The sequence below is a fragment of the Martes martes genome (genome assembly GCF_963455335.1).
Source record: "Martes martes genome assembly, chromosome: X".
Lineage (NCBI taxonomy): Eukaryota > Metazoa > Chordata > Mammalia > Carnivora > Mustelidae > Martes > Martes martes.
Window position 1 is genome coordinate 106220068 of NC_137897.1, and position 11024 is coordinate 106231091.

Here is an 11024-nt window from a genome sequence, read left to right on the forward strand (position 1 = left end):
TTCAAAGCAGAGACAGTATCTGGACTGTGTAACATATCAGAATTGTGTTTGGATCTTATAAATCTGACTCATGAATTTTCCTTCATCCACTCTTGTCAAAATGTAGAAGTAGTCTTGGGATTTTTTTAAAGATTTTATTTGCTTGACACAGAGAGAGAGATCACAAGTAGGCAGAGAGGCAGGCAGAGAGAGAAGGGGAAGCAGGCTCCCTGCTGAGCAGAGAGCCCGATGTGGGTCTCGATCCCAGGACCCTGAAATCATGACCTGAGCCGAAGGCAGAGGCTTAACCCACTGAGCCACCCAGGCACCCTAGTCTTGGGATTTTTATTGAAAAACACCAATCACAGCAGCATCCTGCAAAAGAATTTACACTAAGCTGAAGTTAAATAAAGATCATTAGAGATCATCAGTTGGCAGGAGAGGTTGGCACACATGGCAATTTGCTCATCAAAAAGGACATTGCAAAAAAAAAAAAAAAAGGACATTGCCAAAGAACTATAGGTTGAAAATATGATTGATGAGTTTGCTACCATGAAAGCCAGAAAGTCAAATAATAATAAATTCTATTTGGGTACAAAAATATTCAAATTGAAAATAATATTGTGAGTTAAGGTACACATATCTTTCAATTTTACAGTATTTTTTCAATGACTTTTGAAAATATATTTTTACTTCCTTAATTCTAATATAATTAGTGACAAATTAGTTCTAGATGCATATAGTGATTCATCGATTCTGTACATAACTCACTGCTCATCATGATAAGTGGAATCTTAATCCCCTTCACCTATTTCACCTACCTTGGTAACCACCAGGTTGTTCTCTATTCTTAAGTGTCTGCTCTTGGTTTGTCTCTTTTTTTTCTTTGTTCATTTGTTTTCTGTCTTAATTGAACATATGAGCGAAATCATGTTATCTGACTTTTTTTGACAAATGGATAATGAAGATGTGGTATATACAACTGAGGGTCTCACTTTAGATGGGATGACACAGTGCCTCTCTGAGGAGGTGACATTTAAGGAGAGAGAGGAAGGATGACAAGACTTTGGAAGGGAGGGTCGCCTGGGTGGCTCAGTGGGTTGGGCCTCTGGCTTCAGGTCAGGTCGTGATCTCGAGGTCCTGGGATCGAGGCCCGCATGGGGCTCTCTGCTCAGAAGGGAGCCTGCTTCCCCCCTCTCTCTGTCTGCTGCTCTACCTCCTTGTGATCTCTCTCTGTCAAATAAATAAATAAAATCTTAAAAAAAAAACTGGAAGGGAGATTGAGGCAGGGGGAAGTCAACTGCAAAGGCCCCCAGTGGGTACAGGCTGCCACCTGCAGAGAAGCTGCAGGCCAGGGTGGCTGTAGTGCAGGGACGGGGGTGGGGAGGTGAGGGTCCTGAGTGTGCTTGGACACAAACATGAATCTTTTCAACTGCCCCTTCCATGATTGAACTTGCCAGTCCTTCATGGCTGAATGGTTCAAGGTCATGGTTAAAACGGGACTGGAAGAGATTATGCTGAGTGAAATTAATCAAGCAGAGAGAGTCAGTTATCATATGGATTTGCTTATTTGTGGAGCATAAGGAAAAACACGGAGAACATAGGGAGATGGGGAAGAGAAGGGAGTTGGGGGAAATTGGAGGAGGAGATGAACCATGAGAGACCATGGACTCTGAGGAGCAAACTGAGGGTTTTAGAGGGGAGAGGGATGGAGGGATGGTTGAGTCTGGTGGTGGGTATTAAGGAGGGCATGGGTTGCATGAAGGACTGGCTGTTATATGTAAACAACGAATCTTGGAACACTACATCAAAAACTAATGATGTATTGAATGGTGACAAACATAACACAATTTAAAAAAAAAGAAATTGTCTGCCTAGGAGCACTCAGCCTTCTGTACTCTTCACTTAAATCGGGAAGGCCTTGTGCTGCACTGGAAATGACAGGCGGTCTTGTCATGCACTTATTGAAATTAATATAAAGAAACCTCAGTAAGTCGGGGTACAGAGGCCTGGAAGGGTGCTCTAATACCCAATCATCTGAGACCAATTGTGAATCCAACAAGAAGAGAGGAATCTTGCAAATCCAAACTACTTCAGACACTGCTTTACTATCTCAGCGGGAGGAAGAAAGATTTTCTTCCTCCACCCAAGCAACAGCCTTGCCTATGAGAGACAGGTACTAGCTCAACCAATGAGGAAGAGTCACAGCTCAGCTAATGCGATCCAGTCACCGCCCAGCCAATGAGAAACTGTCACAACTCAGCCAATGACTGATAGGGCCCAGCCAATGAGGGACAGTCACAGCTTACCCAATGAGAGATAATCATAGTCGAAACAATGAGAGACTATCACACCTCAGCCAATGAGGGAGTCACAACCCAGCCAATGAGGGACAGTCATAGCTTAGCCAATGAGGGACACTCACAGCCCAGCCAGTGAAGGGCAGTCACAGCCCAACCAATGAGAAGTCGCCCTACTTCCAAATCCCAGTTTCGTCCAGTGGACTTTTTGTTTACAACTGCCCCCCTCTCATCGATAAAGGGTCTTCATCTTTGTGCTCTAGGACCTGCCTATGGTTTTCTTGTAGCTTGCTTGTTATGGCTTGTTATTCTCTGCTTCTCCCAAATAGATGCCTTTTGCTGGCAAAATAACTGACAGGGTTTGGGTTTTTTTTTATGATTTTATTTATTTATTTGACACCAAGAGAGAGATTACAAGTAAACAGAGAGGCAAGCAGAGAGGGGCTGAAGAGAGAGAGGGGAAGCAGGCTCCCTGCTGAGCAGAGAGCCTGATGTGTGGCTCGATCCCAGGACCCTGAGACCATGACCTGAGCCAAAGAGCTTAACCCACTAAGCCACCCAGGCACCCCAATAACTGACAGTTTTATTTTTAAGGTTCACAACTTCTTCACTTGGGAAGGGAAAGTCCTGGCACTTGTTAGTCTGTAGATCTCAGTTTCATAAGGAATCCAGGTTCCCTTTTGTGAAGCAGGGGCACGGTGCTGTACCATTCTCAAGAGCACAGGCCATGGACCGAGGGACACTGGGATTCACTCTGGCTTCAGCCCCCAGCCAGCTGCCGGACCTGGAGTAAGGACAGGCTCCCTAGGGGATCAGTGTCCTCAGGTGTTAAGTGGAAATCGTGGCCTCTGCCTCCTAAGGTGGCTGTGGTGGTTGTGGTGAGGAGGATGGTAAGAAACCAAAGCCCACCCTGGCACATTTGAGGTGCTCTGGAAAGGCTCTGCTTGGGCTTGGTGCTGCCTATAGGAGACAGCCATGACCCAGTACCTCGGAGAGGCTACAGGCTCTGGGCCAGAGAGAAGTACAGGGTGGGCCATTCACTGGGAGCCAGTGATCTCATTTGGGGAGCACACAGAAAGCAGACTCCCCTGTGGGCCAGAGATTAGTGGAGGGACAGAATTTTAATCCTGACAGGGTATCTCTTCCTGGAAATCCTCAGGGATGAAGAACTGAGGGAAAGCCCGAGGCAGGTGAAATCTAGGCGCTCCCTCTCCGTGGATCTCCTATCAGGGAGGGAGAGTGAGCAGAGAATGTCCCAGATCCAGGGTCGGATGACAAATAAGAACCACAGACTGTGGGCCAGGGGTGGCTGGAGGCTGTGGAGTCTGGAGCAGTACTGGAGAAGTGGAAAGAACTTAGCTTCAGGCCAGAGCTGGCCCTGAGTGATCACTCCAGGTCCACCCATGAGCATATGTTGCTCATGACCCGGGGCTATGTACCTAATCTCTTTGTGTTTCCTCATCCCCTACTGCAAACTGAGGTTCCTGACAGTATCAACCTCACAGGCTTGTCCTGAGGATTAGAAATAATTCATTTGTTATTTGCTAGAAACTGTCTAAGTGGCACCTGTTTTCTAGGTTGTAAAGAACAGTGAACTAGACACTCTTTCAGGGATCTTCCATGAGACACTAGACAAGTAGAACAACTGTCACGTAGTGGTATGTACTCTGCACAAAGTAAAAATTGGATGGAGAGATGCAAATGGGTGGACAGTAGTTTTAATGGGGTGGTCAGGGAAGGCCTCCCTGAGGAGGAGACATCTAACGTGAATCAGAGTAACGGGCCTTGGCAGTTAGTCCTTTGGGAGGGCCCTGGCCTCTACCAAACACCCTCTTCCCCAAGGTGGAAGGAAAAGGTACACTCATGGGCATCAGTGGGTCATTGTGGGGCATGAGGCTCACGTCTGTGGCTTCCGGCCTGCTCCTGATCTCCTGTTTCTGAATTCCTGCTCTGCTCCAGCATCAGATAAGGATGCAGTCCAACAGAGACTGCCGAATGATCAAGGACCATTTCATGATATCCTTTCCCTGTAACAAATCCAAAAGACATAACATTCGCCAAGACTCTGGTAACTATTTTTAGAGGGGGGAGCCCAGGCATCTGTAAAGAGCTCTGTGTGGCTCTTTTCTTCTCTGTTAGTCAGATATTACTGTGGGCTTGCCCTTGAGGAAGGACCATGCTACACTGCCAAATATTTAGGCTGTTAATTGTTACACCAACCTTCCCTGACGGATCTGTGGCCAAGTACTAGCATGACAGCGCACAGTGGAAAGTTAGATACTAATCAGAATTCTTGAAGATTATTCAGCACTGGATCAGAATGACACTAATTCCAGGAGACCCAAAGCATCACTATGGTCCATCAGGCACAGAGAGGGACAATGGAAGTCAGGTCATTAATGGAATTTCACCTCAGTACAATCTCTCAGTGGTCTCAGGTTTTCCCCTAACCCACCCAGTGATGATTGGTGGCACCATCAAGAATTTGGAAGATGCATGTGGTAATCCTGAACATGTCCGTTTCGTCTTACGTATTTGACATGTACAGAACGTCTAGATCTTGGAGAATGACAACAAACTATAAACTTGGTTGTTGACTTCAATTACAATAGCTGTGTCACCTGTGGCTCCATTATGTGAGCCATCAACACATTCCTGGCATCGGGTTTATCTATTTGGTTGAGCAAATGCTTTTGCTCTCTCTCTCTTTTAGAAAATATCACCAGAAAGACCTTGCCTTCAGCTGGAAAAGGCACCATTACTTCCTACCTCATGCTTATATCAACTCTCTGAGCTAATGTCAGAAACTGTTCCTTAGGGACCTTGATCACCATTCTCTTGTAACAGACACCACACTGTTCCTTTCATTGATGACATCATTGTGATGGAGAAATAGAAATTAATAGACACATTGGCAACACACTTGAAAGACAGAACACGGGAAATAATTCTTACATGAAATCAGAAGCATTGCAACATAGTGAAATGTTTACAGATTTAGTATTTTGGGGCAGGACAAGATTGTGCTTCTACAGTGAACAGCAAATAGACAAATCTCAACTTTCTTACCATTAAAAAAGAGACACAGCAAAGGGTAGGTCTATGAGGTGCTGGTGATAGCACATATGTTTATAGTTTTGTGATACTAGAACCCCTGACAAGTGACCTGAGAACTGGCTAGCTTGGAGAGGGGCCCAGAAGAATAAAGTTCTCTGACCCCATACCTATGGCCTCATAGGGAGCTCCGTGGGACCTGAAAAAGAAAAAGCATCATGCCTGATTTTCAGTTGGGACAATTCAATATGCTGGCATTTGTCCATATTAGTTTTATTTTTTTTTAATTTAATTTTATTTTTTCAGCATATTAGTTTTCTTTTTCCCCATTATATACTTTCTTGTTTTTGGTAGTTTTATTTTTTTTTTCAGTATTCCAAGATTCATTGTTTACGCACCACACCCTGTGCTCCAGGCAATACATGCCCTCTTTAATACCCACCACCAGGCTCACCCAACCCTCCACCCTCCTTCCCTCCAAAACCCTCAGTTTGTTTCTCAGAGTCCATAGTCTCTCATGGTTCATCTCCCCCTCCAATTAGTAGTACATAATATGTTACCTCATATTTAGCAATGTGCAATGACACAAATGTATGATCAAGGAGTTCCATAGGTCAGGACCTCAGGCAGGCTCAGTTGGGTTCTCTGCTTATGGTCTCACGCAATTGAACTCAAGGTTTTGGCCATGCTAGGTCATTAACTGGAGACTCAAGAGAGAGAAACCACTTCCAAGCCCTTCCAGGTCATTGGCACCTCTAGTTTCTTAAGGTTGGAGGACTGTGGTCCCCTTTCCTCTGCTGTCTCTAGGATAAAGCTACTAGGACCACCTTCACACATCGCTAGGTGCACCCCTCCATTTTCCAAGCAGTAATGATGCCTCATGGTCATGGAGGCAAGGATGCATTTATGCATGGACCATAAACATGAACACCCACTCAGCAAGACTGATGGTGTTGCAGATACCGCTGACTGCTCCATCTGCCAGCAGGACAGACCAACACTGAGCACCTGATATGGCACCATACCCCCAGCTGGTCAGTCAGCTAACTACCAGTTGGCAGACTGATTATTGTGGTCAACATTCATTAGGGAAAGGGAGCTCTATGTACTCCAATAGACATTGATTCTTGATATGGATCTTCCTTCCACGGATATTTGAGGAAACCAGCATTCATGGATTTAGAAAATGCCTTATCCACTGTTACGGTATTCCACACAGCATCACATATAAACAAGGAAATAGCTTCTCAAGGCACATGCTTATGGAATTCAGTAGATTTATTAGCTACCTCATAATCCTGAAGTGAAGGCTTCAAAAGAGTCCTGGAATGATCTTTTAAAGCCACAGCTATGGTTCTAACATGACAGCAGTACCTTGAGGGGCTGGGGTCATATAACTTAGAGGATGTCAATCCTCTACCACATTGGCCAGTGTATGCAGATGTCTCTCCCATAGACACGATTCACACCTTTATTCATGAAGGGATGGCAGTGTGAGGGACTCCTCTCACTATTACTCTTATGTATCCAGTAGCCAAATTTTGCTTCTAGTCCCCACAACCTTAGGCTTTCCTGCACCGCATGTCTTTATCCAAAGGAGAAATGCTTTCCACAAGAGCCCTAACAATAACCCAATTGACATGGAAATAGACTCTGCCAAGGGGTCTGGCTGGAGTGCTCCATTCCCTTAATCATCAGGCAAACTTGGGGGTCCTACGCAGTGTGGGGAGATGAACCCTGACTGGTAAGGACACAGGACTGCCATGACACAAGACTCTGAGGAGGACTATGTGCACAATGTTTGGGTTTTTCTCAGCATTCTCATGTTGGTGGTTAAAGTCAAAGGAAAATTATAGCAATTCAGTTCAGGCGGGACATCTAATGGCCACGTTCATCGGTAACTAAGCTGCGAGTCATCCCCTTAGGCCAAACCATATGACCAGCTGAGGGGCTGTCTCAGGCAAAAGGAAAAGAAATGGAGACTGTATAGGGTGCTGGCGGGCTCAGTCAGTGGAGCACATGACTCTTGAACTCAGGGTTGTGAATCAGGCCCCATGTTGTGTGTAGAGGTTACATAAAATATAAAATTTTAAAAAAGAAGTGGCTAGTGTAGAAGACAAGTATAAATATGAGCTACAGGCCTGTGACCTGCTGAGGAGCTAGGATATACTGTAGGCCAGTGACTTCAGGGCATTCCTCCACTTCAGGGGGAAAACAGACAGACAAATAACAAATTATCTTTTAAATTCATTGTTAAAGCAAACTTTACTAAGAGAAATTTATAACATTAAAGTTCCAAAGCTTTTTCATAACCTCAAGTAGACAATTTTCTTAACTAACATGTACTGAAAGGCATCACCAATAGCCAGTGCCATTCTAAGATTCAACTGGTTCATGTTACACATTGATAACTTGAAAACAGAATTATAAGCTTGGGGTGTAATTATCTTTCTTGAGAAGGTGGTCAAGTTCTAATTTTTCTGGTACCTTCTGCAGGTGCTTTATTAAGTCTTGTCTTTTAAATCTGAAAATAAAGAGACAAGTCATTAACCAAAAGACACCCAAAGAACCATAATGTGGAAGGCACTGTGGAGGACAGAAAGGGAAGTTCACAATCTACAAGGGAATAGAAAATGGACCATTTTGGTGAGGGACAATCCAGCAAACACAAAGAGTACCAGCATTTTGAGGTCATGTCCTACCTCAAAATCCAATGTGAACAGAAGTCTTCTTGAACTTGGAAGAGTGAGGGAGACTTAGATAATATCAATCTAATAACAGCAGAGAAAACATGAAATCTGATTGAAGACTACGGTTGAGAAAAGGCAAGCAAGGCCCAACCACACCCCTCGCCCAGCACCACACTGGGCCCCACTGTGCTACAGAGTTTCTCTCTATACCCACCTTGCTCTTTCCTTGACGGACAATAAAACAAAATTTGTCCCGCAGTTCTACAGATCCTTCCATTCCTTCAAGCAATTTGAAGACCCTTTCATATTCTGCAGATATATAGGGGGAAAAAAAGCCCTTCAATATTTCTCAAGTATGAAGAGGAGGTAGAACTCAATCTTGGTGTCTCAGCAATCATTCAAGAGCTAGAATGTTACAGAGTATGTGTGCTTTCCATGCATTCATTCAGACACCCGAACATATCCACCAACAGAACACTAGTACACAATAACCGATTAAGAAATATTAAAGAATGACAACAAAAAAGGTTTACTGGGACATTTCAGTCAAAATAAAGGGAAACTGTCCTAAAGTATGTGAAAACACAGTTCTGGTGAAGGATGAGCTACAAGACCTCAGTTGAATCTAGTCGAAATCACAGAATGGGAAAGACTTCATGTAGTGTCACTGCTAAAAATTCTTATAGTACTTACTTTGTCCAAATCATCGAATTTCCTCCTTTAATTGAAGTTTCATTTCAGCACTAATTTCCACTGGTATTGGCAGTTGATCTGGCACATCTCCCAATACAGACATTGCTTTGACCATGGGCTCATTTGCAGAGCAACAGCTGGGAATGATTCCTCCCACGAGTACAGCTTTGTGAATCAGCCCACCCTTGCAGACAGTGGTTAAATCATGACACAAGGAATCTAATTGTACCACCTCCTGCCATACTTATATGCTCTGGAGATCAGATTTAGACCAGAAGCCATCAGGTGGGGATCGACCACTTTCCCTTCCCTCTCCGTGGATACTGTGAACGATAGGTGCATCTGGAAACCTAATTGAATGTGGAGCTACAATGACATGCATTTCAACGACCTCACAGACACATTCATGTGCTCCACAGTCTCTAAAATTTCCTTTTATAGCAGAAGAATATACCACCTAGATGTATCAGTACTGAAAATTTGACCTTGGGAAAAATAATACAATAAAGAAGCCTCCTCTACTCTTGGCACAATGCATAAACACAGAAACACACTTGGACAGTATAACCAATTAACATTCACAGAGCCCTGGGACTTAGGATTCAATGTTCCCTTGATGACCTCTACAAGGTGAAAAGCTGAACATGTCACTTGATGTCAGGATGCCTGATATTGGCACTCCATCACTAGAAATCCCAGTCAGTAAATGACCTTCTTCATCTGTCTTTTCTGTCTCAGGAGATAAATTTTTTTTCTACACCAAGTCTGACACCTCTACTACATTTACTCATCCTCCTTTGTGCCAGACATGTGCCCAAAACTGGGAGATCAGAAGGGAGCCAGACAGCCAGAACAGATAAAGACAATCCCTGCCCTTATGGATCTTACATCTTCATGGGGAAGGCAGAACTTATGTGTAAAATAGGCAAGAGGATTAACACAGTTTAATTTTCTGTTAAGAAGGAAGTCAGCAGTGATGTGACTGAGAGCAAGAAGGGAAGCCCTCCTGACCTCTCAGGAAGTGATCCTTAGGCAGAGCCAGGCACAGGAGACAGAGTAGGCCTGTACACATGCAGAGGAGAAGTTCCAGCTGCCGTGTGGGCCATGCAAGGCCCCTAGGAGGGGACGAGTTAGGGCCATGGAGCAAAGGACAGAGACAAAGAGAGCAAGGAGAACACGGAAAGAACAGGTGATGGCAGGAAAGGATGGCAGGTCCAAGTCATGCAAGGTGTGGAGAACAGTGTCAGGAGCTCAGACTCCGTTCTGAGTGCTTGGGGAGTTAATGATGGGTTTCAGGATATGCATGTAATGATCTGATTTCTATATGTACATGGTCACTCTGGGTGCACAGGAACAAATGGGTTACACAAGGTCAAATGGGAAAGCAGGACACGAGCTCAGAAGCTACTGCAGCAGCCTGCTGAGTGATGAGGCGGTGTTGAATGCAGGATAGGGTAACAGTGGGACTCAGGAACGATGACAGTGTCAAGAGGAGAGAAAGAAGATCAGAAAGGAGAACAAAGGCAAATTCAATAAGGAGAAGGAAACCAGTAGAGTCCAGAGTTTGGGAGGCCAGGAATGTCTCCACGAAGGACAGAGTGAACACGTGGTCCAGTGTGACTGAGAAATTAATGGCAGTCACACCCAAACCCAGTGACCTTGATCAGAACTGATCCCGAGGCATGGAGGGGCCAGAGGCAGGGCTATCCTGGGTCAGAGCAGGGAGAGGAGGGGAGGACAGGCATCCTCACCATCTTCCGAGGACATAGCTGAGTCCCTGGGGTGGGATGCTCCCTCTCCTTCCTGTTCAACTTCCTGTTCCACTGACAGTGCCATGCTCGGCTGTCTCTTAGATGGAGGAGGACTCATAGGTTCTCCACGACGTTTCATTTGGTTTTCAGGCCCAATGGCGGACTCCTCTGCTTTGTCACTCATCACTTCCTAAGGAGAATCAGGAAATAAGTTCCATTAATGACAAAAACGTAACCATGCCCAAACTGCATTCTACATTTGTGTAAGCAACACACATCTGCATCATTTATATGAGTTTTCTCAGGGGCCAAGGCTTACTATGCCCACAAACACTCTGTATGGGAGAACAGAGGAAGTTAATATACCAGTGTAGTCCAAAGGCAAATATTGTACATGATGAGTCAGACTTCTTTCAGAGGAGAGAGAGTCCAAGGCAGTGGAGGAGTAGGAGACCTTAGTTTCATCAGGTCCCAGGAATAGAGCCAGTTAGCTATCAAATCATTCTGAACACCAGGAACTCAACAAGAGATCTAAAAAATAGTAGCTGCATCTCTAC